At 42.5% G+C, this 27,707-nt stretch overlaps 1 protein-coding gene across 4 annotated transcripts in view; it reads left to right on the top strand.

Annotated features, from left to right (window-relative positions):
- LOC125767633 (protein windpipe) overlaps positions 1-27,707 on the top strand; it is a 43,146-nt gene that overhangs the window by 6,671 nt on the left and 8,768 nt on the right. The window contains exons 1-2 of one of the 4 annotated variants that reach the window (XM_049434421.1): positions 13,955-13,978; positions 16,411-17,759. The gene's annotated coding sequence lies outside the window, so the exon portion shown is untranslated. The other 3 variants (XM_049434420.1, XM_049434418.1, XM_049434419.1) reach the window with 3 other exon arrangements.

Raw genomic sequence — 27,707 nt, 5'->3', positions numbered from 1 at the left:
TGAGACACCCCGTTGTGAGTATGGCTGTGATCTTCATCTATCTTTTTAAAGCCGCTTTGAAACTTGCCTCGGCCTCAAAGCACGATGTTCGGGTACGTCCATTTCGGGTGTCAAAAGATAACATCAAAAACATGGAAATTGAGGATCGTGTGAGCTACCAATTGCTTACCCAACCCTCGCGTTGCAAGATACGGTATCTGATTTCGGCTACTCCAATGTAGTCTTCCGCGAGGGTCGTACCCGGTACGACGTACAATTAAAACCAACCTTAAGATGAATGAATCTCCAACATCACTAGTACGCACACGTTGTTTGGTAGTTCCCGTTCCCTGGGCTTAGATCGTTAACTTTACGGCGATGACATAAAAATCTATTTTCTCCTTCAAACTGTTGTTATTGTTATTATGGCCGGGAGTTTCGGTTCTGGAAAAGGGGTTTGCTTATTTGAAACAACCTGATGCCGACGATACCAGGTCAAACATCCAGCTTCCGAGCAAGTTTTCTGGGGTACGCACGTCTTTTCTTTAATTTATGATCAATTTCTAAATCGGATCAGTCTCACTTTTGTTGCCGCCATACCAAACACGGCGCAATGCTGCACGCGAGATTATGTTTGTGTCGCACAATAAGGGCCCCCAACTCATTGTCATCAAAATACGCGTTTGTGTATATGTGTGTGTGTGTTTGTCAAGGCCCCGATCAATTTTCTTCGTCTCGATGCACCGAACCGTGGTGGATTACGGTGTGGAAATATTTCAATTTTTTACAAAAGAAAGTCAGCAATTGGGAGTTGTCCCCAGAGTCATTGGCAAAGGGAAAATCGAGACCGAAACTATGGCTGGTTCCTTTAGGTACGGTAGTTACTGTGGTGGAAACATAATACGTGGCGCGAATGAATGTTGGTGGTTCCGTACCATGAAGGGAAGGAGCATAAGTGATCTCTTATTTAGAGAAAAAAGAAATGAGAACATCGTATTCAAAGACGTGGGCGATGTAGAACTCGTCGATGGAATTGTAAGGGAGGGAAAAATAACTGTGTTATTCTCGCAACAAAAATGATTAATGTTACCGAATAAACCCTTCATCGTTCCAAAAATACCTTCAGAGAAAATTGTGGAAGAAAGTTCTTATTGGTAAACCACTTTAGTAATGTGTTTGAATTTTAAATGTCCAAACATTTGGCACTCGTATGCAGATTAAAGTGTGGATAATGTGTTACACAGTCGGCATTAAGTTACTCCCAGCAAACAGGTACCACATCCAGACTATAATGATCGATTAAAGGGAGAATAAAGCTTGGTTAAATGCTGCACCATAAAAGCCTCAACTAAATTTTGATGTGAAGTTTATCCGGAGTGTGATTTAAGGTTATCTTTGCTAGTAGTATATTCGTTCACAGTTTAGGGAGCATCGTTCTAGCTATAATACCTGTTGCACGCTACATGAAATGACTGTCCTTTCGTACTTCCTTTATCTGTTATACGTCGTTTTTTCGGGAAGACAAAACGGGGCAATCAAATTGTTTTATTATCACCGAACACATGTTTCCCGGTACTTTATGTTTATGGTTCCAAAGGTGCGCACGTGCGGGTGTGTGTGTGTCTGTGAATGTGTGGAACAAGACGACATATAAACGGTTAGATCCTCCACCGGGGTGGCAACTACTGGAGAAGCCAGTCCCATCGATATTTTCGTCGTCTGTTTAGCTATACGCCGTAGATAGACGATTTCCAATTGACTTCCAACAATGGTGTGTTGTCTTGTCTTCTTTAGGGGTTTTTTTTTGCTCCAAGACACCTCCAAGTGTCTTCCCCTTTCCGATCAAATCGTTTGTTGTTATGCGTGAAGGGTTGTATGTAATAAAACATTGAACCAACAACACAGTACAAAAAGGAAACCAAATCGTCCCAGTGTCGGTCACGGGAACCACACCTTGGCTTCCCGATTGCTGTAAACGAAAGACATCCATTTCTATATATCAGCACTTCGCGAGATAATGTCTACAGAAGAAGTGCACTTTCGATACGGTGCAGGCCTGCTGATGGGACTAACCTCCATCAAACCCGTCGTTGATGAGGAGAGTGGCACTAAAAAAAAAACTATGGTTGGCAAACGGAAATGGAGCATAAAGTTACCCAGTTGGTAAGGTAAGGAACGCCACTAAGCGGTATGTAAGAAAAGCACCCCGAACCCTTTGATAGCGACTTGCGGATGAATGGAATGGTAACGATCGAACCATTTTTCAATCAATGTGATTGTATGTGTAGAGTAAAGTTTTTCCTTTTATTTTTCCCCATCTTGGAACACTGAAGGAGTGCATGTGGAGGTGAAAAAATAAATACTAGAGGCGATAATCGGTTTTTAGCTTGTTTTGTCGTATGCTTCCCACCATTTCTTATGCATTTAGAGTAAGAAAGATCAGTGCCTTTATATGTCCTAGATAAACGTGGAACTGGACCGCCAACGCGGGAAAAAAGATCTTCGAACGAAAGGGGCACATTTCGGTTTCTTTTAAGCCAGTTGCATTGGGTGCCCATCATAATCATGATGATAAACCTTCACGAAGGTTGATGATGTTGGTGCAACTTGACGTCTCAATTATGCTCTTGTTTTATATTGGGTCTGCCTTGTTCCGACACACTGACCACCGTTCTGGAGGATGCATGATAAATGACGGTCTCTTGGATCTCTGAATGAGAAGACCACCTGACTTGAGAGAGGTTGTATGTTTCCATTTTTTCCATTGGGATGTAATGAAAAGGGTTTTAAGGGATCTCTCAACCATTCGGTTGAGATCTCCCAGGAGATCGCCAGGCAATATTTACCCGAGAGGTAGTCGTCTACTCCACCGGCCACAATGTTCACAACACTTCAAACATCAAAACTCACCATCTGTAGGATACTTAAATAAGGGGTGACGGGGTTTTTTTTGCCCACGTCCAACAAGTCAACCTATTTTGGGATGTTTTCTACAAAGCAGCTCGCATAGAAAAAGGGTTTTGTGATCATGGTGTTGACAACGATATGTTTGCGGTTTCCCTGAATGCACTAGGGTTAACTGTCATTCAGCGACAGCTTGGGTGTGGTGATGTACTTCACTCCCCGTTCGGTGCATCTGAAGGGCAGGAAGGGGCTGGGTACCTACAATTGTTTATCTTGTCCACCGCGACAAACACATATATGGAGGTTGAGTAGTTTTTTAGCCTTTTATCTTGATTATTTGTCCCGTGTCGGTTGGTTTTTTCATGTTTGAATATAAGTGAATACATTGATCGATTGAGACTGGTGTTAAGTGTCTGTGTGTGTGGATCTTTCAAGATTAGATAAACTATTGAAAAGGGAAAAAGCTGGAGCGTTATCATATCTTGTCGATTCTACTGTGGAAAGTTTTTTTCTTCCAAATGCTTCCAAACAACGTACTAAAAAACTTTGTGAATTTAGCTTTGTTTTACCTTCATCTGCACACAATAAGCAATGATGCGTTGGAAAACTTCGGTGGTGACCTTTTCTTGCCTGCGTTGGTTGTTCATGATTTAACTCAGGTGGGAAAGTTTGGTAACTATACGTACAACATTCCAAACCCAATCAGCGTGCTTTAGAACGTGGTACGCACCTTGACATTTGCGAAAATGCGCCTGCCATTTAATGTTGGGTATGTGCACTGTACGAAACTCTTTCACGTGAGTTATCACACTTCATAATGATGCAGAAGCATAAAACATAGACGAGAGTTTGAAGTCAAAATATGCAAATGAATGCAGAAACAATGCAGTATCGGTCGCACAACACCGCACCGGCATTGTGATGTATGTGAAAAAGTCAGTAGCGAGTATATGGCGAGATGGAAATGAGATGCAACTTGTATCGACGTTATATGATGGGGTTGCAGATGAGCTACGCGCTGTCTGGAGCATAAGTCGAGGGTTTGAAAATTTTGAAGCATTTACGATAACTGTAATTCTCCAATGTACTGTAATGTACATAGGTGTTAAATAAATAAGTGTTTTTGATTAATAATTTAAGACTTTTAGTGCCCTGGATTTCGTACCTAGTAAATATAAAATAGATGCAGTATAATAATACTAAAGAAAAATCAGTTTAACAAGTTTAACAATCTTTACCAAGAGGCATTTTTTTTCTTTTTAAGGTTAAAAATAGTTATGAAGTTCATAACTACCTGTAGTTTGCCGGCCCCTGACATAAAAGGTTGGACTTGGTATAATTTTCTAAATACTTTAACGGAAAAGGTTAGCCGTTGTAACCGTACAACTATCATTATTTATTAGATAGAAATTTTGAAAGGAATCCAATTTTACAACCCCCCTAAACAAGACAACCCAAAACATTATGGTTACTAGTTATCTCCTTCCTTTAAGTGGCCTTTTGTATCTTTCTGTAGTGTTGCCGGTAAACAATTCAGAGCCCAAGAAATCCTATACGAACGACTTGATTGACAACTTAATGTAAAATTTGTGCAGAATCCGGAAAAATCGAAATTAGCGCCGATGGTTAGCTAGTTAGTTAAGGTACCGGTACCGAAAAAAGTAACTGTCTCCATATCTCAACGTTAACGAACTCACTTAGAACTCACTTTCATACGACGCAATTTACTGTCACAGTTCGTGTGTTTGTAGTGTGAAGTTTTGCACAAATTTGCTTCGAAACACTTTAATTAAATATGTCTTGTTGCACACTTGAGTGGTCAATATTGCAACATGCAACACGCGGTATTCCATCGGCCCTTTTGGAGTGGACGCGTGCGTACCCTCTCGAGGTCGGTGCTAGTACACTGGAAGCTGCCGTGGATTATCTGTAATGGCGCCTTGAGGTGTAGCAAATCGTTACTGTCAGGCACGTTCGCACACCTGATTAGCTTATGCAACGGTTGAGAGGAAAACTTTAGTGCTGCAGTGGTTGCAGTTTGTAGCATGGTAATGAGCGAAGGTAATCGGTGACCTCGAGCAGAGTGCTGGGGTAACTCTCCTACATTTAGCTGCACGCAATCCAGTGTCTGTTTATCTTGGTCTGTGTCGAAGATCAGTGTCGAGCGATGCGTATCTTTAGTGCATTACGAGATGCTTGCTGTGTGGTTGATGAAATGATTAAAGTATAGTAAATTAACATGCACATAATAGAAAACGAAACAAGGCTATTTTGCTGTTTTTATTTTGTGTAGGAGTCCGGAACAACGACTTCACTTTCGTGGCCATGGTCAAGGTCAGACAGAAGGAATTAACGAACTATGTGTTACCGCCTCGAAACCTTTGATATTTCTTCGTATTTTCGACCTTCGTTCTCCCATCTTCACCAAGTTCGTGATTGTTTGGTTGTGTAGTGGTGTGATCTCTTTGCAACGATCATCGGTCATTTAGAGATCGGAGTTGGGTGGGACTTTTAGGAGATTGAACGAATGTTAAAAAAACCCAAACCAGGTGCGCTTCTGAAACTCCGAATCAGGCAGGCAAACAAAACTGATGAATCATGGCTAGCCGAAGCTTTCGCATAACCGGTTGATGACTAGTGAGTTGGTACGGCGGTTTACTTCTTCGTAATCGTCTGAAGATCGCGCCACGATTCATCTCGCTGGATGGTACCGAAGAAGGCTATCGACAGCTGATGAAAATCAGTGCCAGTCAGCGGGAGAAGGAGTTTTGATTCATCGAAATGTGTTGTTTGATCGCACTTGATGGTGGTTTTCTCATCCAATTCTGAAAGAAGTGTTTTGAAAAATCGGAAGACACATGTTTGGAACAACATCACAAATGTCCCGAATGTCTTCATTCCACAAACTATTCGATTCACCATGCCGGTTATGAGCAGACAACTAAAGTTCACCAGTCCATCGTCACGCAATGCGTACCTTGGCAGTGGAACGAAACTCACCTTTCATGATTATGGTCTACATGCCGAACGTCGAGATCGTACGATCGGTCACCTGATGTCATTCGGTGGTAAAACTACCCTCTCCACCAACGAATACGCAGTTCATCACAGGAAAACCCCTTTCAACCGACAGTGTGTCTAGGGTCTTGTAGCGCCTACTGAATCGGCACATACCCATATAAAAAAGACTTTAAAACCCCACTGCCCACAGTCAATGTGATCGTGGCAGTTCGAAGCTTCCTCCAAGCAGCCAGATAAGTTGCATCGAGATACTGAGTAATGAGTAGCCTGCAACGGTTGCATAAAAACGTGCCGCAACAATGTTCAAGGTAATGTTGCCTTTTTCGCTCCAGCAGTAAACTTTAAACGAACTTTCGCTTCTCCGATTGTGGAGATCGAGAAATTAAAAAGCAAAAATAAAAAAAAACTGAAGCAAATTAAAAAATTAAACTAAATTGTGCACCGGCCATACATTAAGGTGAGTGTAATATGCAGTTACGGAGTGTCATTTCACCAAGGCGTTCCTTGCAGCCCTATTTTGGAGCAGATTATAATGCGCTTGGTAAGCTTTTGAACTAAGGCGTGTCTTAAGGTCAGGCACGGTTACTCTTTGGAGGTGGTAGCATTATGAAGAATTAGTGTCCCGTTGTTTAATTTATGCTTCACGAAATAAGTATCTTAAGATAGACACTTTCTTTCACAATCCCTTTATGCCGGGTCCGTGTGATGCTGTAAATGTTGGCAGGTTTTAATCTATTTTTGAACACAAATGGAGACGATTCCGATCGGAAGTAAAGATTATTTTCTAATCCCATGGAATGGCAGAAAGGATTTAGACATCATCTCAAGCCCACTCCCAACATTCGACTGTCTAATGTTAACGCGTGTGTGATCTTTGAGCAGAGATCGGAGATGGTTTCCTCAAGATGACACTGTAGCATCAGTGACCGCTAAAGTACCGTTGCAATCCGGGTACGACCGTTAAGCCGGAAGATGCAAATTTTACCGTGACGAGTTTCGGTCTCATGTCTAATTTATAGCCAGCAGATCTGTTCACGAATGGAGAATAGCCACAATCGGAACATATCACCAGAATCGCTCGAGATCGTCATTCCTGTGGTGATGAACTTTTAGGGGTTAGTGTTTTCTTGCCTCTGTTTTTGTTTTTGCCTTTGTTTCTGGTCGGAATCAATTTGTGCCTTTGCCTTGTCCCCGTTGTGGTGCGGCAAGCTGCATGCTCGAGCGACCATGACCGGCAATCTGTCGCTTAACGCTAGACGTTTTGTGTTAAGAAACGATTGCGTACTGCTTGCGCTTGCCTGTATCGCTCCCGAACGGAGCGGGATAAATCCCGTGGGTTCTACCAGTAATGCAGGCGAAAAAAAAATGCAATCTGCAGTGTTTTGTGCCTGTGTAGAGCAAGAGGAAGAAAGGTTGCATGTGTGTATGTGGTATGGTAATGATGATGATAAGTTTATGCTAACGCTCTTACGAGCACTGTTATCCAGGGAGGGTAACATGTTGCGCTACTGGGAAGTTCTGAATGACTGTGCCAACATGTGGCCACTTATGGTATAAACGCGAAGCAATGCAACTGCTTGGGAACGAAGTCGGAAGGGCTTTGAGGTTTGTTTCTCTGTTTTTACTTCCCGAATCCGATACATAAAATCTGGGATCTGTTAGAAGGGCATAACAAAAACTTGGATAAGGATAAGGGACGGAAGGACCAAAACTGTATGAGTACAGCAATGGGATACTTTATCTGTGGGAGGTTTTTTTTCTCTTCCCTTCTGGGAAGAGAACCATGGGACGTACATGTTGACGTGCCAGACGTTTCGGATTCAGTGCCACCGGTATCGGATATTTGTTTTTAAGGAAGGCAGCACAAGAAACGGACATCCCGGGGGAATCGGAATCTTGACCTGTCTGCCTATTGCTGGAGTGTGCGGCGCAAATCGTTTGAATACACATTGTGCACTGTAGAGTCATCCGAAACCTAGCCGACCGTCCGATAGGTAGGTCTGGTATGATTAAACGATTCCTGGAAGTGAGATCTCCATGTTATATGCAACGGAAAGCAGTAGGAAAGAACAACGTAAATAGCACCCAAAGCTCACTTCCCATAGGCCCACAGTATACAAGGCAAGTGATTGAATTAATTATCGGACGGATTAAAACTTGAAACAGAGTGTGCCGCCGAACCCGCTCCGAACTGACCGTTAGAATCGATACGAATCGGTTGCGCTTTTAACGTCAGCTTGTGGGAAGAAAAAACTCCATGAGCTGTCGACGATGGTACGTAAAATCGTGTGATAACCTTTACTTCACTGGGAAAAAAACTGGAATGGGAACCCCCTTCGAACCGTTTTACGTCGGGACCGGGATCCCTGGTGTGGAGTTAGTGTGATTTAGGGTGATTAAAATTAGTCACCCGATTGGGATTGGATTATAATTCTTGAATGCATTTTGGACACTTCAGCTAGGGTTACGCTGCAGCAGTCTGCTCATTGGAATTTGGGAACGCTATTGAGAACATTCACAACATGCAATCGTTATCGTTAGTTTGCTCCCAGTGCAATATTTCGGAGATTCGGTGTTTTCTTTTTTCCAGTTTCTCTACACGATTATGGAGCTATCGAGTGGAGTTGCTTTTAATGAGGTGAACGATAAGAATGTGAGGAAAACGACTTGAACTATCAAAACAAATCATTCTCATATGTTAGCGTTAAAGCGCTATGGGAAAATTATGCCGATATTTATAAGCGGGAACAACTTGTCGCGAGTCTGCTTGATTCGTGTTCCACGAGATATTTTGGAAATGCTAGCGAGGTTGTGCTTTCTTGTAACAGGTATGATGAGAATCAATTTTGATGCTATTTTCAACATACACTGAACATTTTGTTGTTGTAAGCATCATGGCGAAATTTAAAATTGAGGATTTTATTAATTAAAGTCACTCCCAGAACTATTGAACAACATTCCCTTCACTGTTTTATGTACAAAAAGAGTCTTCACAATTTCCCCAACACGTAGGATGAGATGTGATTTCAGCTCCAAAGTGTTTCCAGAAACATTTGCCACTTACCACTATGCCGGCATTGGTGTAATGTTGGTCGTTGTTGTTAAACGTCCCAAGTCTAGGTAGGAGATGGAATGGGAGGGGAGTCAGCAAAGGAAACAATGGTGCGGTGCATCTGAGACAGCGGACATGGAATCACCATTTGGATCAAACCACCCAAGTCCCCGGGTTAATGGTGGGAAAGTGACCGACCAGATTCCATTACGCTAGAAGTGTCTGTGGTTTTTGGCGCACACGAAATAGCCAACCAACTTGCTCTATAAAAGTGATGCGATTTGGAGTGGGTACGTTCGAGGGTGTATTATGATGTCAAGACGTATTGCTCAAGAATGTCCCACACGAACAGTGTGGTTTGAGTTGCCGTGCCCGTGACGAATGAACCCGTATTGAGTAAGATCGATCGTGCGGAAAATCATCTCCACCCTGCGACCAGCGATTGTCGTTTACTGTTCGTGCAAAGAACGTTCTAATTGTGAGTCCCTTGGGTAGGTATTAGGATGATTGTGTTTCGCTAATTGGTTGACAATGCTTGGCGCAACACGTGCGAAATTGTCATTAGGTGTTTGTAGCGACGCTGTTTGCTGTCGGAAGCTGGTGTCGGAAGATGTTATTCTCGGACATGTCACAATACCGACGTTACGACAAGAGCAAATTGACCCTTTGGTCAACATGATGAGGGTGGTAGATGTAGAGGTGTCAGTTCGTTTAATGGTAGACTATTGCACCAAAAGTCACCCAGTAATAGGGAAGGAACGCGTTAAAATGACTCTTGAGATTGTATCACGCCTAGGAAAAACTCTTGAGATTTTAGGTTATCCAATAAATTTTTAAAAGCTAACATCCATCAGAATGGCTTACATGCCGGTCAAAATAAACAGTCCATTTTTGAAGCGTTTTCGAAACCAAAACAAAAAAAACGACGATCACTTAAAGAATGAAGCAAAAAGTGCAATTGCCTTTCGAAACATCGCATAAACTGGCCGAAAATAAAAGCGAAATGGAAGTGAAAAAAAAACAAAAAGAAACACACCCGTATGGGCCGAATGTTTTCCAAAACATTGCCAGCTCATAAAACAGAACCGGAATGATCGGACGCTTCCGAATCGTACCATTTTTGGCCTCAATCTTTACCGCGATACCATTCGGTCAAAGCCCTGGAAAATTCCTCCTCTCTCTCTCTCTTTCTCTCTCCGCAATTACCTTTTCTTCGATCGATCAATACGATTGCTTCGAAAGTGATGACATTACGGAAAAGAAGTAAAGCAGAAGTATAGTGCAAGAAAAGAAATATGGAGAACCTGCATATAACAACGGTAGCCACTAAGGCACCACGATTTTTTGTTTTCGTATGCTTCAATCACGATCACGCGATTGCTTTCGGTGCGGGACAGCTTTATCGTGCTGTTTGGTATTGTTTATTAGGAAATAGTGCCCAGTATTGAATGTGGCTGATTAGCGAATGGATTTCGTGTACTTTTTAAATTTATGTTGCAAAAGTTGGCTGTTTGAAATTCTGTCAGTTTTTACTTTTGGCGTTTCCTGCCATGCCTCTAATGGTGGTATGATGCACTGATGTCATCACCTTCCAGAGTGCCATTCCATTCCACTTTCTGTTATCGTTGGTTGGTTGGCTAACCTACAATTACGCTGTTCAATTCGCATGATGGAGCTATGGCAAATAGCGATTTTAAATAAATTTTACTCGTTGCATTATCGGTCGATTGTAGATTTTCTTTGCCTCAATTCACGCTGCTGCAGCTTGAGGTTTGTTCGCATCATAATGATGCGTGTCCGATCGGCACGCAACCAAATCAGAACACTGACAGTTCATTGATTGGATCGACGACTGGTGACGATCGCTGCAACCCAGTTAGTTGTGCCGTAAATAATTGCTCCAATTACGACCTGCGCCGCACAACGCCCTCTAGTGTGTGGAACACACCGGTACAATGGCATCGCTTGAAATGGGGGTGGAGGAAGTTCCGTTTAAGTCTCGAATTCCCCTCGCTATTTCCGGACATCGATCACGCATGATCGGTTGTCAATGCGAGTCTTAATCAAATTGTCACGAACTGTACAAGATCGGGCGGAGTGCGTAGAAACGCTGAATTGTTTTGGCCAGCTAGTCTGTCAAAGGATCCGACTGGTGATGCTATTTCTTGGCTTTTGCGTGTTCGCCGCAAATTTTCCGTTTTTGGTAGTGATTATCATGTTTGTTTGAGCGGGATCGGGTTCTAGCGGTGTTTTACCGTGTGTACGCTATTGTTGTGTTGTTATCAGCTTTATGTCATGTTTGTTTTAGGCAGACATGTTTGCGTTATGGCAATTTTTATGTCCTTTCAACATAGAATTTGTTGTTTTCCAGGGCTTGTACACATAGTAGAAAATTAATTTTAAAACCAAAGCAAGCTGCGGTTAACACGAGGATCATCGTTAATCTTGCTCGTGTTTACCTTTGAAAGGTGATAAAAATGGCTAGAGTAAACTAATTAATGTTGCCACGAGTGTTTGCGAAAGTTTTTGCACCTTAGAACGAAGATATTCTTATTAAGATAAGAAGAAGAGATATTCATGATGTTGTCTTAATATTAATAATTAGCATGGTATATGTGGAACAGTGCGATAGTCTCGTGGCGTGGCCGTTGGCCTAATATACCGACAGTTGTGGATCCGAATCTGATCTCGATCTCACGATCCCTCGCTCGATAGCAAGATCTGAATTTGAATAACAATGAATTTATTTCATGACTCCTCCAATATATCTATCTTGCCGTTTATAAACATTTGTATATATTGCAGTTTTATAAATGATTTTAAATGTATAATGCAAATTAAAATTTGTCATTTAATCCCCTCATAGCCTCAAACCCTCAATTCCACAGCTTATCCTCTTCCATTCGATGGTGTGCATTTACAGAATCTCCACATTGCTGAAGCAGAAGCGATCTTTAAATCAAATTTGCGACGGTCAATAGTGAAGCGTTTGTAAATGTCAGCTACTCGAAGCAAATGGAGCTTGCAGATCACTTCAGCCAGAATGCGGTAGCACCAAAGCGGATCATCGTCTGGTACACATTCAATGAATTTATTTAGCTCTTGAGCTGCTCCGATGGCAAATTGTCCGTCCGGTCCGCAATATTGACTGTCAATTGGTGAATTGAACTGTCTGTCCTCACAGTTCTGGAGCCGCTATATTCACTTATTTACATAGTACGTGTGTACGTGAATCGAACCTGTACCGCATGTTTGTCCTGATCTTGAATGAGTGCGACCGTGAGTCAAGCAAATCCAATGCCGTGGAATGGTTTCTTCTTTAGCCGCTGTGTGGTGATATTGCAGCTAGTGTAGTTCAAGGGTAGTGCACGTGAACTCGGCGCTGAATTGGATATGCAGTTTTCGGACACTGCAAGGATAACGGCCTCCCGCAGGCAAGGCAAATTTCCTATTTCCTTGAGTATACAGCGCCGCTATGATCGCGCGACCTCCAACCATGGTTTGTTGGGCCAATGGTGTCTAGCTTTCTTGTGCGCAGGCGTTCCAGAATGTACTTTCGTGGGTTTTGCGGTTACGAGCTGCATGGAAGCGAAGTTCCTAGGGATAGTGGCAGTGTAGAGCAGCAATAGTTGAGTCAATTTATTTGTCTCGCACACCGCGAACGAGAAATCGGACAAGTATTATTAAACAATTTAGCTGTCAGCAGCGACACAGGAAGGCAATTCCGTTCCTGGTGACAGTGAGATACTACATGTTTGTGTGTGTGTGTGTGTATGTGCATTGTCGTTTCGGGTATAGGCTGTCAGTTTTGCATATTTATGGGATGTTCATTCGTTTGCCAGGGCAGGAGACATCGAAGTGGGGGTTTTTATTTGCATGAAGATCACCAAATGCATCCTGATGGAGTTTGAATCTCCGAAGGAGAGCAGAAATAATTGTCAATTATTCAATTAAATGAAGATTCATTCATGCAGCTTACAAATAATAATTGTCACGCATCTCATTAAATGTCGTTTCGTGTTAATGAATCTCGCAATGTCCACAACGGTTGCAAGATATTCTCGGAATATCCATTCGATCATTGATTTTGATATCGAGTAATGGAAATATTTTTCTTCCAATTTTCCTGCTGCAGTGCAGCAAAAATCATTATCAGTTAGTCGTGTGTACATTTACGCTCATTTACACACCGACATTCGTCTTCACCTCTTCCACATTATCAGTGATACTGAGTGTGCCATTATGTAAACATTTGCGCATTTATTTTCGTACTAGCCGGCAAGGGGTATGGAAGTAGTAGGGGGTAGTAGGCTTTCCTGATCGAAACACACGTTCGAAGTCTCGGTACAGTTTTCGGCTGCAAATAGGGGAGAACACGATGTGCTCACTGTTTGTATTTGAGTATCTTGATAACACGTAACACGGGCTCGTTGTTTACTGGTGGAATGGACAAAGTAACGTTTCGTTTCGGGTTCCAAGAAATGCGCCAATCTCGATGACACTCGGCAAACTTCCGGACATAAAATGGCAGTAGTGTGCTGACTTTTGGGGTTGTGTTGCTTCAGCTCTAGTCTTTAACCACGCCTAAGCGTAAACGGTGGCCAAAATTTGGCGTATGATTCAATCAAACAATCAGTTACCATCTCGGATTATAGCAACATACGCTCCATAATCTTGGACGGAACTTTGACTACATTGGATAAATACCCTTAGGATATTCGTTGTTTGAAAGCATCTATCGTGAGAAGATTTCTTTCCGGGTGGGTTGGAATTGTCTCTCCAGCCAATGTATTCGCATTCAGATCACTTACATGTTGCAATCTAAAAAGAAGAGATTTCAACGCTATCTATTCAATTAGGAGTTCCTATCTAGTTGTCTGCATAGCAGACTCTCCGCCGATAAGATAGCCCTGCTGTTCTACTAATCGTTTGCACATTCAAAAGCAATTTACTAATTGAATTCCATTTTCTTGCTGCTCTCTTCTCTCCCGTCCATAGATTAGCTGCAGTTCCCGATCGGTGGTACGATAATCGTTGGATCGTATCGCGGTGTGCGATCTACCGGACCGATGCACGCTCGACGTGGCACGAACGCCACGCGCATTCACATTCCTCGGATCATGCTACGGCGAGAAGCAGAAATCCGCAAACGACGAAACGATCGTAATTAAAAGGTTAAAAGATGGACGGAGTGCGATGGGATAGAAACAGCTTCTGTGCTTCGACTATCGTCTAGTCTGATCATCGGTGAAATAGATGTGCCAATGGTGCGTCGGACACATATAGGAGGAATGTCGGTGATGAAGTTTTGTGAAAATTTACACTCACATCCGATGTCACACGCGTATCTTACCGCGCTATCGCTCCCAGATGCAGTGTTTTAGTGAGCTCAGATTTCTGCCACTACGTGACACACCCTGTGATGGGACGTCGGTGTATTAGTGCCAGCAGCAGTGCCATCTATCGCTATCGCAAATGTAGCGTTGATGTGATAACGACCCTCCGAAATAACACCCCGTCCATCGGTTTTTTTTACCCCTTGAACCGTTAGGGAATTTTTTTTCGGAAGGGTGCGGTTTTAGTTGTAACTGGTGCACTCACTGTCGACGCCCGTTAGCGTTGAGGGTTGATAGTATATCTGGACCCGGAAGTGTAACTAACCGTTATCAGCACACCACCAATTTCTTTGCTGACCACATTTCCGACACTTTCTTATCTAGTTTATAGTTTAGGGAGACTTTGAAATGTGTGGAAGTAGTACACCTCATGGAAATGGAATTGCTCCTATTCAATTAACTTCAGCCCATGGGGACACAGTAAATTATTCTTATTAGGGGAATCATTATAAAATTATTATAAAATTACCTTTCATTCGATGTTTGTATGGGGTGGGGCCAAAGGGCACATCGTTATCAGTGCATACGGTAGCATTTGAGTCTGTGGCGCTTTCGATGGCCTTGGTGATGAACTTCTCATCTCGCAGCTACGAATAATCCAGAATAAGAAGTGGCTACGGCTTCTTCTTATAGGTGGTTGGCAACTTTCGGCATGAATGAATGTATAAAGCCGGTCTGAAGACGGATTGTTTCAACGCAACTGTGGGTCACCGGTTTCGTAATGAGCGCACCGAGCTTGTAGTGTAATCGTACCCACGCTCACTAATACCTGCGCTTCATACACTAAAGGAAAAAGAAACAATCGGTGGACCTCTTAACATTACAAAAAAAGCCAGTGCGAAACGGTGTGCGTTTCGGTTGTGCGCAAGACCTACGAAACAGACGAAGAAACATAAAACACACTCATATGAAGCTTATACCGGTGTGTAGGCCATCGAGGAGTTGAAAAGATGCGAACGTGCGGGATCGGGTGAGTTTAATCACACCGCATCATCACACTGTCGTACCGCACCGTACGGCTTCGGTAGGCTGATGCCGGTGATACATGGGGAGGGAGGGTTTTGAATCGCGTTTACCTCGCGAACAAATGCGCTAGGGTTAAACGCCATGCCGGTACGATCGGGTACGCTAGTGTAGTTCCGACGATTGGCGCAACGCGACGCGCGTAACGCAACGTCCGTTTTCCTTTATCGCTACGCATTGCGCTTTTCGAATCGATCCGAAAAACGAATCCTTTCTGTGGGGTGTGGGGTCAGATATCCTTCCGAGCACGGAGGCGTGCACGCATTATCGGTTAGAACGACGCTCAGCAGTGAAATCACGTAAGATGTAGTGATCGTGTGTGGTGAACATTTCGCGATCAGTCCCAAAAAAAAAACGTGGTGCTAACTTTTTGACAGCTGTCAGACACAGGGATAGTAGTAGTGTGTTTGTGCCACAAGTTTATAAAAAGGGGGGTGGGGACCGATGTTTACCTTGATTTGTAACTCCCTTTACCCCTTTAGACAGGAATTTGTGATGAGTTAGTTTTGAGGGAAGATTCGTTATCATCAACACCCACTCGCCTATCTTGATGTGAAGCGATGTACAACCGAAAACGGAGGTCACCTTTCACAACTTTTCAAACTGTTACCAGGCGTATGTTAGCCTACTTTGATAAATGTGCTTCAGCGTGTTGATGGATATACGGTCGCTTCGTGTAGGATGATAAAATGAAACAGTACCAAGCAATTTGTATCAACCAATTAACTGTAGTTTTCTTTTGTTTATGTCTGTTTCGTTAATGCCGGACGAGCCCGAATGGCACGAGCTTGGAAAACTGTTCACTTGTTCTTATTTTTCCTTTGACCGAACGCAATCGAATAAAGCTCACCATTTACGTTGGTTTCTTTTTAACGTTGAGTAGTTTTATTGGTTGCCATTTCATTGTTGCGCTTCTTTTACCATCTGTTTTAACTACTTTTTTGCCAGTACGTTGAGTTCTTGTGCTTTTTAGCTAAATATTTAACCATTTCTATTTTTTCTCCTTCCCCTGGTTGGGTTTATTCCTGATTACAGAGTTATTGCAGTGCTAGATGGGTTTTCTTTCCTTCATACACCGATTTTCGTATGAAGCTGTTCAAACATACACACACAAATGCTAAAAACACGTCAGTGCTAAATGAAGGCAGAAAAGCCCCAACGGAAAGAAAAACTCGACGAATAAAATAGAAAAAAACCACGTCCCTCGAGTGTAACACTAGGGGTGGGGAAAATTCGAATAAAGTGAAAAAAGAGTAAAACAACGAAGCATCATTCGCATTAAAAAAAGGCAGTGTAAAAAATTGTGAAGAAAAGTGCGGTGCACGGAAAGTGAACGAAAATAGGCGAAACAGTGGTGAACGAAATCAAAACAGAAAGAAGAAAAGTCGTCGGCACCACAAGCAAAGTAGGCCACCGTGGAAGTGACGTTGCAGTTGAAACATCACACCCATCACACTGCAATCAGTATAGACGGTGTGGTGGCAGTTGGCGGTGCGAAGAAAGTGATCAAGAAATCAATCTTTCCGATTGCACAATCTTCCGACACGTCGAACATCGGTTTCGTTTCGTTGCAGAACGCAAACCATCAATGCATTCCGGCCGAGCGTGAAAGTGTACTTTTGGGTGAAAAGTTTGTCCCTCACTTCTAGTGTTTTCCGCGTGTGATTAAGTGCAGTTGGAAGTGTGACGCAAGAGCGAAGTTCCAACGAAAGTGAAAAGAGGATCACTTATTGGAGCGCTACGAGGGCAATTCCGAAAACGTCCTCAGGTGAAGCATTTTCACACTCCCTCCCAATCCATCATGATGTACGGCGAACGGATCGTTTACAGCTGGAACGGGATGTACCTAAGCCGGTCTGACTGCTGACATGAGTCATTGGAAGTGATCTCGCGCTATGTTAGATGCCATTTCTAGACGTAAAGAAGTGTTCTTGATCAATTGCAAACGCTTGTTGCGACCGTGTGTGTGAGTGAATAGTGGTGATTTTATTTTTTCCTTGGTATTATCTCATGTTTTTTTGTGTATTTTCCTGAGAAAAAAAAACACAAACACTGTCAGTGGCCTTCATCTATTGAAGGGTGTTCAACTTACATCAGAAGAGGAAGACATTCGACATTTCTTTCCCCGTGTGTCAGGCAGAGGGTGATATCGCGAAGACACCATCGGATTGATGCTTCACGACACGCGACCGCAGCAGTTTTCTTTTCTTTAAACCTCGAAGAATTTAAAGATCATCAATCGTCGGCGGTGTGGTGTGATCCGGTGCATAGGAATCTGCTCGATATTCGATTTACACTTGACGCACGCGAGGTACTAACATCGCTGCAGCTTCTACTGCTACTATTGCTATAGAGAGGATCATCTCAGCTTGGTTTATTTGAAGGTAAGTCGTGGGGAAATGTTAAAAAAAAACCGTCAAAATATTTGAAATTAGTATCGAAAATGTGCTTCATTTAATTTATGGCATGCTATAAATCGTTGTGCACTAGTGTGCGAGTGAGGTTTGTTTGTTAGTTAAACACGACAAATAACGTTTGTAACTAGCACGGCTATTGATCTATCGTTGTGTCTATTTCTGGAGCACATACCAAAGTCTCGTGGTCCTACGGTGCAGCTGAACCCCTCCAAAAAGATTGTCCACTGTTTCTAGCACAGCCGTGGCGTTGCGATCGTTGTGCATGGTAACACATTCATTCGAGCGCATCCACATCTCTGATGAGGATTGTTTAAAAATTGTACTGCTGTGCCGGTCAAAAACACAACGTGTGGACGACTCACCTCACCGCAATATACCGATAACAGCTTATCAGCAATCAATTAGGTTCGAGGACTTGGCGAGAATGTTTTTCAATTTGAAAATTATGTCTCTCTTTGGCGGTGCCCGGTATCTTGCAGTAAGCAAGATGCGATTGCCTGACCACCGATGACCATTCCACTGTGTGGTAGTTGATTGCAGGGTCAATCCTAAAGCCGAATCACCATCAAAGCGGCACACGATTCATTCGGTGTCCGGTCGCTTCTTCCATAAAACCATCCATCAATCGACAATCAATCCATCGTCGTGACGACGCTCGGTGCCGCATTGTAGACCGTTCGTTTGCGCACCCCATTAACACGTTACTAGACATCTAGTGGTTGGGTGTGGGGTTTGCTACGCCCCAGAGTTTGCAGAATATACGGGCATTTGTGTAATCGTTCGATCGTAGTTACACTGCCATAAAATGTAAAGATCCTCGGAATTACCAGCTCAAAGTCCTGGTAGTAAGCACCGATCGTATTTATGGAAAGCTACTTTAGCGTCATCTTTCAGCAGGAAAGTCCACTTAGGTCCAAGAACAGCTCACAAGGGAACTGATGACTTCACTAATCGATTTCCATTACGTCTGTTCGATTGACACAATAACACAACGATGACGGAGACGTTTCCCATGAGTCACAGTGGTAAATGGAACCATTTCTAAGGCGTTGCTGTCAACCTGACAAAAGAAAATTTTTAGCCATTATCAGATCACTTAGAAGATGTGCACTGCAATTAGCTTTGTGTACAGTAAACGAACTTGATAGTACTTAAGTAGTTGGTGTACTATAAAAACCTTTCAGCGCCATATTACGCTCTTTGTGACAGATTCTGTTTTCAGAGTCCATAACAAAGACTAATGACGATTTTATAGAATTGGCATGTACAACAAAGTCATACTAATCAAGAGCTTTCAAGTAGTGGCTAAGGATTCAGCGTTAAAGTTGATTACCAACTCAAAGTATTCCTGTCTGTTGGCTTAATACTTTAATGGAATTGAAATGGAAGATTTGGAATGGACATAGCTTACAATAGCACTGGAGTATGTCTTCCAAAAGTAAATAACAACAAGAAGATTCTGGGATTTACCCATTCACCACGAAGGCCATCAACTTCCGATTGTTGATCTTCACAATTCATAAACCGGCCGACACGAAATCTTCCACAATGATTTGCTTTAGTCTGACTACTGTGGAGCTTTGTAAGCTTAGTTTCGCCTTTATTTTTGCTTGAACCTTGACTTTAACCGCGCGATTAGCGCCATGGCTGGTGTTGGTGTCGAAAGTCCAGTCACATTTACACAATGAGCAGAATCTGATTCATCGCAAGTTTCAACCTGCAATGAAGCGGGCGGGTCCATAAACATTCGTAGGTTATGACCCTTTTACCCAACCCGGTATGGAGATTTGTGATAACCTCGTTCAGTGTTGAAGAGAAAAAGCAACAAACGAAAAAAAAGCACCCATAATTTTGCTTCGGCCTTAGAGAGTTTTATTGGGAGGATCGTTGTAGTGTGTTGAGGTTGTATATGTACTTGTACTATACTCTCTTCTACTGAACATGGGAAGGAGAGTAGTAACTGAAGCATTGGGCCGTAACAAGGACAAACTTAAAGATTTACGATCTCATACTGAACCTATCGATGCAGAAAGTTGTTTTCACGTACAAAAATAAAGATTTAAAGGAAAATGCATAACCATGCAGCAAACTCAAAAAAATCTTTATCTTATACTAGGAAAGCGTTAATGCTCTTATGTTTCCAAATAACATTACGGTGGATCACATGTTTCGTTCAAAAAGGGGTTTGTTTTATTGTTGTTATCAGCTGGTAGTTTTTCCTTGAAAAATATAAACGTTGAAATACGAAAGCCATCACTGATATTGGTTCCTATTAGAGAGATATCGTCAACGGGATCTGGTACAAAACAAACCAGCTACGACAAGATGCAGGAAGGGATCGTCTGAGGGTCAGACGCGTAATTAGCAATATGTTATGGCGATGGTGAGTTTTCTCATCTCATGTAACACAAACGAGAAAAGGACACGATGTGCTAGAGCAACAGTAAAACACACATGGGAATGACGTTTAAGCGCTAGCTAACCTGAGTGATGATGGATGGACAAAAAATGTTCGCAGCCCATATAGGTGATCCCTCGACCAACGGCGATGACGACGATCAACGACCTTGATAAGATATGCGTTACACCAGAGTGTAACACGCTCGTTGGTGTTTGGTGTGGTACGTTTTTGGTCATCGCATTGAGCAATGTGGGAAGCTTATCAGCATCGGTCACTCGTGGTCAATGGCACCAGCTAAACGGCGGATGTGTACGTAAGCTGACCAACGCATCGAGACGGGATGTGAATGATGAGGGTACAAAGTTGTCATTCGCATTTCCTGGGAAAGCGTCTTGGACACTGATGAAAGTTGTCGATTAATCAGCAAACAGGAATGTACAACGGACAGTTGAATTGTTTGTCGGTGTGAGGTAGAGATTTGTAGAAAGTGCGCCATATGGAAAAGATCGTGGCGCTTGTTTCTTGAGGAAAAATTATCAAGAGGGATGGTGGCATACAGAAGATTACAGAGAAAACGCGGCTGACCTAGTAAAAAGCCATTTCAGAAAGCTTCAGAAAAGCATTAGATGTTTAACAAAACTGAACGAAAATAGGTTTTAAAATTAAATATTTTTTAAATGAATTGTATTTCATTTTGGGTGTATTTAATCCACTCTTATTGAGCACAATATTCAGGCAAAATAGAGAAGAAGAAAAAAATCATTCAGTCTGTTCTGGCTTGGTTCTTGATTGGTTTCCTCGCCATTCTCGGCTATCAAGCCGACACTTTGACATGTAAATTATCAGACACATACTTAGCATACTCATGAGAGACTTCCGCTGCCTGCACCGAAACCACAGACCACTGGAACAGATTAACCGCAAGTACTGGACACATCGCATGTTGCTGTGTGTTTGTTTTCTGTATATTTAGCGAGATTCGTGATGGGGTAATCTGATACACAAAGGCAATATGTTGCATAAAAAAGTATCCGAACTCACCTATGCACTTGCTTGGTTAGAAACTATGTCCAATGAGAATGCTGAACTGATGACTGACAAGTGATATAAAATGTCGTTGTAGAATTAGTAAAATATGTTAAGGCATGTCATTGATGATTGAGTGACAATTTTGGTAATGTTCAGAATAGGAGCAAACCGTTGAATTTAATGCATCTCGCTGTGAAAATAGAATATAGAAACCAAAAACTGTCTCATACATAATGGCTCTCGTCTGGCGATCAAGTGTTAATGGCGCAGATCTTTAGCCAACAGAACATCTACCAAATCACATAATGCTATTTTTCTGTACATAGTATTGACATTTAAAATAAAATAAATAAACTTTACGGATGCTGAAAATGTTGAAACAACTTGTAGTCGCAGGTTGCAGTGCCGTAAAGAAAGGAAAGCTATAGGTATAGCCAGTACTTGCTATAAGCAGTCGATCCCGATTGAATTTAATTTACGTCTTTCGGTCTATTCATCGACCAATCGTCGATACATCCATCCTTATCTTCTTATATACTAGAAAGCTTATATTCATAGCTCGTTAGTATTCTATCAGGAAAAATATTTTCCAACGAGTGGGCTCAACTTTGTAATGTAGCTTGGTAGCTTGTTTGTACCGTTTCCCTCCACTAATCCGTCGATTACCGATCAGACGTGAGCAGTTAAACGTGAGTGAATGGATTTTGTAATTTCAATTACAAGCCATTTCTTAACCACTTCTACCGGCGGATCAAAGGGTAACGTTTTGCGCAAAAAAAAGTCCATTTCCTGCCAAGATCGATTCTGACTGATTAAAGTTGCGAGAACCACGTGCCAAAAAGCTTTCAACAAGCAGTTTTTATGTTCGTTGTTTTTTTGGTTGGTTTAATTCTCCCATACTCTTACCGCGTGGGGGTTATTCTCAGGTGCTGCAATCATAATTTGTAATGCACCTGGTGATTATTATTCTGCATGCCTCGCATGCATGCATCACACCGTATCCTGATGCGGTGTATACCGCAACGAATGGTTTGTCGACGAGATCAGTATCGTGTCCCAGCATGGTATCTGCTGCCACTAGTGGTAGTATGAATGAAAACGAAATCGCAATAAGAACACATCGCATATCACGCCATTGTCCGCCGTACTGATGATGGTGGAGAGATTTGCGGCAGTATAATCATTCCATTATGCTTTGTTTTCATTCGTGCGCATTATGTGGTCAGCATCGTACTGCCTCACCACATTACGCGAACCGTTCCAGGCGCGGGTGCATTTGAGTGGAACCGTGACAGATCTGTTTAGGGAGGTTGGCAGGCGTGTTTGTTTGTTTTAAACTTTGAAGGCCAACAGTACGAGTGTATAAGTGTGTGTGTGTGTGTGTTATGATTACTAACTGATTTGTTTTTGGTCTCTGGTGGTGCAGCATAAAACAAAACACTTCAACGCGCCTAGTGTGACGAATGGATTAAACGTAAGAAAGGGTACAGTTTGTGGTTTTTTATACCTGCAATAATGGTAGCTCATTACACTCTTGATAAAACGAATGCAAGGTTATGGTTGTAGGAGGAATTTCGATTACAAAATGAGGAATGTAGTTTATGTGGTTTAAGAAATAGAATTCCAACATAACTTTGCCAAGTTCAATGTCGAAGAAACATGCGTTAAGTACAATTCAACAAAGGTATTGTTTGCGGTTTTGCGTTCCAATGTTGTCTCAACAACTTGGTTCCAGTGCTGCTACACATAAAATTTGAATTTATCAAAATAAAAATAACGAAGCCGCATTGATATCATTTTCTCTTCTCAAAGAAAACGCTCAGATAAAATATTACTGGATAATGATACGGAAGTAGCGTGGATTGTGGTTTCGACTGCCAATCATTCGAAATTGGAGAACTGTTTCGTACACGAACATAGATCTAGCAAAAAAAAATTGTTTCTTGACAGTTTTTGTGGGTTTTCGTACGATCATTGAAATTTGAAACTGATCCGTTAGAAGTTTGGCCGTTGACAAACCCGTTGACGTGACTGACGCCATTTGATTCCTTCTGCTAACATGGCCAATTAAAGTATGTCCTCCATCTAACACCTTTCTCTAAAGAGTCTTATGGATACCAAGGAAACGATTATTGCTAAATGATCTATGCGAACTTCCAGCCATGGATACTAATGCGAAGGTACATCACGCCATTGCTGGAAATTGGAGAACACGGCAGTGTCGATCGACATTGAGGGCCAGCACACTGTTGTTCCAGTGATGCCTTCTCCCTGAAACGACTAAGCCGTTGACGCTCTTCTTTACGCATGGAGCGATTGAAATTGTTCTCCGCTCACGGTGCCGGTTAATTAGGGTCATTAGCAATTCCGCAGGGCAGCCGGAAATTGAATGCTCGGGTAAAGTGCTCAGGTTCCAACCGGACACCGAACTGTACGGGGTGTAAACGTTCACTGGAACAGCGGTTATCGTCAGCAGAAGTGAATCGGTTGTGGATTAGTGCACCCGCCGGTGATCACATGGTGTTCAAAGAGAGAGAAGCACGTGGTAGTGAGAAAAAAAAGCTTACGAGATGTTTTGACGAGGTTCTAATTACAGACAAGGCGAATGTTTTCTGATGTTGTATCCTGTATGTACTGGATCAACCGCAGGGTGTGAATCCCCTGAGTTTCGAGCGAGGTTTGTTCGTTTGATATGACTTGACAGATCGTGAAGTTCCAAATAATCGTACAAGATAATAATTACGCGGTACACTGAGCGAACGATAACACGGCAGAGGTAGAGCAAACGTTTTGGAGATATCTTGAGCCTTCAAGCATTAGTCTTTCAAATTCAAGATATAAGCACGACATCACAATCCGCTTTAGGAAGGCCGAGGTTTTTGGGTGCTTAAAAATGTACCGTCTCAACGACATTGAAGTAAGTAAACTGATGTTACTTAAACGAAAACCTTGTGGGATATTCAGTAGGATTTTTGAAATAACAGAAATTTTTTGGATTTTATTTTTATTAAATGCATTATTATATTTCGTTTTTTTTTAACTAAAAGAGCTGTTGAAATTTTAATCACCATGCAATTTCATTAAGAAATACTATGTGATTATAAATTGCTAATCTGTTGGTTAGCAAACATGTTGCTCCATAAGTTTAACAACTTTGTCGAATTAAAATATAACCATACCACTCGCTACTATCGCTCTGGCTAATCTCGCCTTGCAATACGGCACAGCTGTACCTGAGTTGCATAACCACCTCAGTATCCAAAGCTGGACACGGGCTCGAAACGATAGTGTGGACAGGTGTTGTTTGTTAAAGGTTACCACAAAACTATGCTTGACAATATTGCCTATTAAACAGTTACTTTTTCGTCACGACCTGGTCGTCTAGGGGTGATTGGTGCTTTTCCTCTGATTGACAATCTTGTGAACAACCTTTTCGTATCGCTTTATTTGTCTACAGATCGTTGTTGGATGACAAATTGCTCGTTATTGGGCTGTATCTTTAAGACCTCCCGCGAGACACATTATAAACATGATCGAGCAACATCGGCATCGAGCGGCACACTTGACGACGATCGTACAATATAATGCTTAAGCATTACAATTATAACAACAAACTCAGGATGATGGAGTGCGTGCCACGGACACGTTGGTGTCCGAACCATGGTGTAAGCATTTAATTATGCAAATTGTTTAATTATAATCTGCCCCGAATGAGCCAGGCGTTAAAGATCGCGATCGTGTGTGTGTGGTTGAGGACAGTCGAAGGTGTCTGAAGGCGTACCGTTTTGGTACTACGGTGGAACAGAGCAAGTGTTTAATTTGTGATCGGTTTGTTAGAAAAGAGTGTTCTTTTTTATCTCAATAAACCATGCGGCAATTGAAAAGCAATACTAATCGTCCGAGCGCTAGAAACGCTAGACGGGTGAAAATAATTATGGGTTAGCTCCGTGACCAGCAACATATTTATTGCACTCTATCGGAGTCGTTACATGGGGATGCAGCAAGAAACTGACATAAATCTACCGAACAAATTCCGGTCGATTTCGGATGAAAGGAAACGTAAGGGAAAGCGTGTGTGTGTTTATTTAAATTGGTGTAACTTGATTTGATATAGTAAGTAGGAAAATGCACAGAAAAAGGGAAGGGGAGAAAGTGAATGCTTAAGGTAAAAATATAAATCGTTTACACGCAAGTCTTGCTGGACGATAATGGTTGATTTAAATCGATTTTGGGTGTTGTACCTATCGTATCACAGTCGAAATATGGAGAACACTCTATGAGAAGCAAATAAAAGACCCTCGCTATAAAATTGTCCTGAAGCATCATACTGAGGTATTTACCAGTAATGAGCGCAGCGTAGGTGCATTAAATAATGGACCGATTTGAAACTACATATGAAGTATGTGCTCCGTACACCGGTGAAAGTGGTATGATGTCTTTCATCTATCCCTTCCCTCCGGTACTGAGCACCTTTGGGACCTTTGGGTGATTGCACGATAAAAGGAAATTAATCTCGCGAAAATGTGTACGGTTAAAAATGGGCGAAGAGGAAATAGCCGGAGGAAACAGCTCGTAAAAAAGCCGCCCAAGCAGCTAGACCAATGATGCACTAACATCGGTTTATGGTTTGGTTCGAATCACTACGTGCTGCGTGTGATTATTTGTGTGCAGAAAATCCGGTCATAAAGTATGTCTATATGTGCGCCTGGAGGGTTTTTTTTACGAGTGGCCGGTGCGTGCGTGCTGTCGTCTGCGTCTGCCAGTGCTGACTGGAAGTCTTGGAAGAATCTACTTGGGACACGGATGATGAGTGCCTATTTTGGGGCCGGTAACGAACCGGTAACATTTTAATTACAACATTTCTGTGCCAGGTGGTGCTTCTGAGTGGCGAATTTGGCACGTCCAGCTTGACGGATTTTCGTCTTACTGAGGGATTTTATTTGCGTGCTTCCGGATCCGTTGGGATGAACTTTGCGTTCCGTTAAGTCCTGCTGAAGGCATCCGCTTTATCACCTTTCGCAAACGGTGCACTTTCTAAAGCGATAAATTTCTAAAACTTGCTAAATTGAACCACCCCACGAGGCGGGTACTCTCGTTGGAAGTGCTTTCTCCAGACGCTAGTCATCGCTTTGCCTGCGTTGCCCAGGAACCGAAGAACGCGCGCTAATTGAATGTCGGTGATGATTTACCCGTCCAATTCGCCAATCCGCTAGGGGTTAGCTTCTTTCACTGCTAAGGGTGCAAACTTCGCAGCAAAAATTGGTTCGCCGACGATGGTGTTTGTTGGCGGTGTTTTATGAGTTGCAGATTAGTGCCGTAAAGCCACCGCAAATTGCATCGCCGGCGAATGCAAATCGGAATCGCATATGTGGCATTGCATGCAGCAAAATCTTCGTCCAAACAAGTGTGCCAGATGGGGTACAAACAGTGCCGCTCTCCCATGACATTCAATGGTGTGTGTCCTGCTTCGATGTCTCGCAAGGGGGTTGGGTAATTATTTACAAGTGCGAGAGTTTGCTGTACTTTCGTGGTCACGGAAATGCATGGGAATGCTAGAAGTGCGCAATAAAATTAGTAAAATAAATCAAACTTTACTGGGAAGCTTGGTCGTACAGTTGTAAGAGTTTCTAACTTCTGTAGATAAATAACAGATTGCTACAGGGGAGTTTTATGTATCCAGAAGCTTCAAAATTTCCCCAGCAATGACTTCATCGCTCGGCATTATCACGGAAGTTGACGTCTTTGTTAATAGCCGGTGTCCGGCAAAGATAGTCGCATTTGATAAGAAGTGTCAAATTTGCAGAAAAAGCATTACTTAATTGTGACTCTAGCGCTGATTCACGACGTCGCCGGCATCTTGTTTGGAAAATAATTGTAGGTGTGCTATTTACGCAAGATGTTTGCGACCACTTGACGACGCGTGAAGTAGCCAAGATCACGTTTCGGTGGTTGTTTGTTTACGTTTCCGTGGAATCACGTGCAGCTGATGCTGGGTGTAAATTGGCTAGAGCCGACAGTGAGTGTTGATTGACAAACCCTTTTTGCTGGTATCATTGTTATTGGGTGTTTTGACTAACACTAGAAGATGAGGTTTGTTGTGTTTTCTTTAAATACTTAAGAGTATTCTCGAGCACAGGCATATGTGTTTTAAAGAAATAAAATTAAAACTATAATTATAATATCTTACTGAACACTTCCTGGGTTGGCGATGCTGACAACGATCATACTCGGATGGTGCGATGGTTACAACGATTGACCTGTACAGGTTTAAAGGTATAATGTCCGTACATAGCAATTAACGAGCTAATTCCACAACAGAACCCGATCTGGCGACGACGGCCGCGCACCGTGTATGTGTTGGAATCTAGGAAGTTAATCAGTTGATCGATTCTGTCACCTTACCGAGCATGGAACACCTTCTTCTTCATGCTATGGTAGTAGTCTAACCGATGAAGGCTGACCCACGAGGTGGTACCGGCAGTAGA

Source organism: Anopheles funestus, chromosome 3RL, assembly GCF_943734845.2.
Source record: "Anopheles funestus chromosome 3RL, idAnoFuneDA-416_04, whole genome shotgun sequence".
NCBI lineage: Eukaryota > Metazoa > Arthropoda > Insecta > Diptera > Culicidae > Anopheles > Anopheles funestus.
Note: the sequence above shows the minus strand (reverse complement) of the source record. Positions and strands in the feature narration are given on the sequence as shown.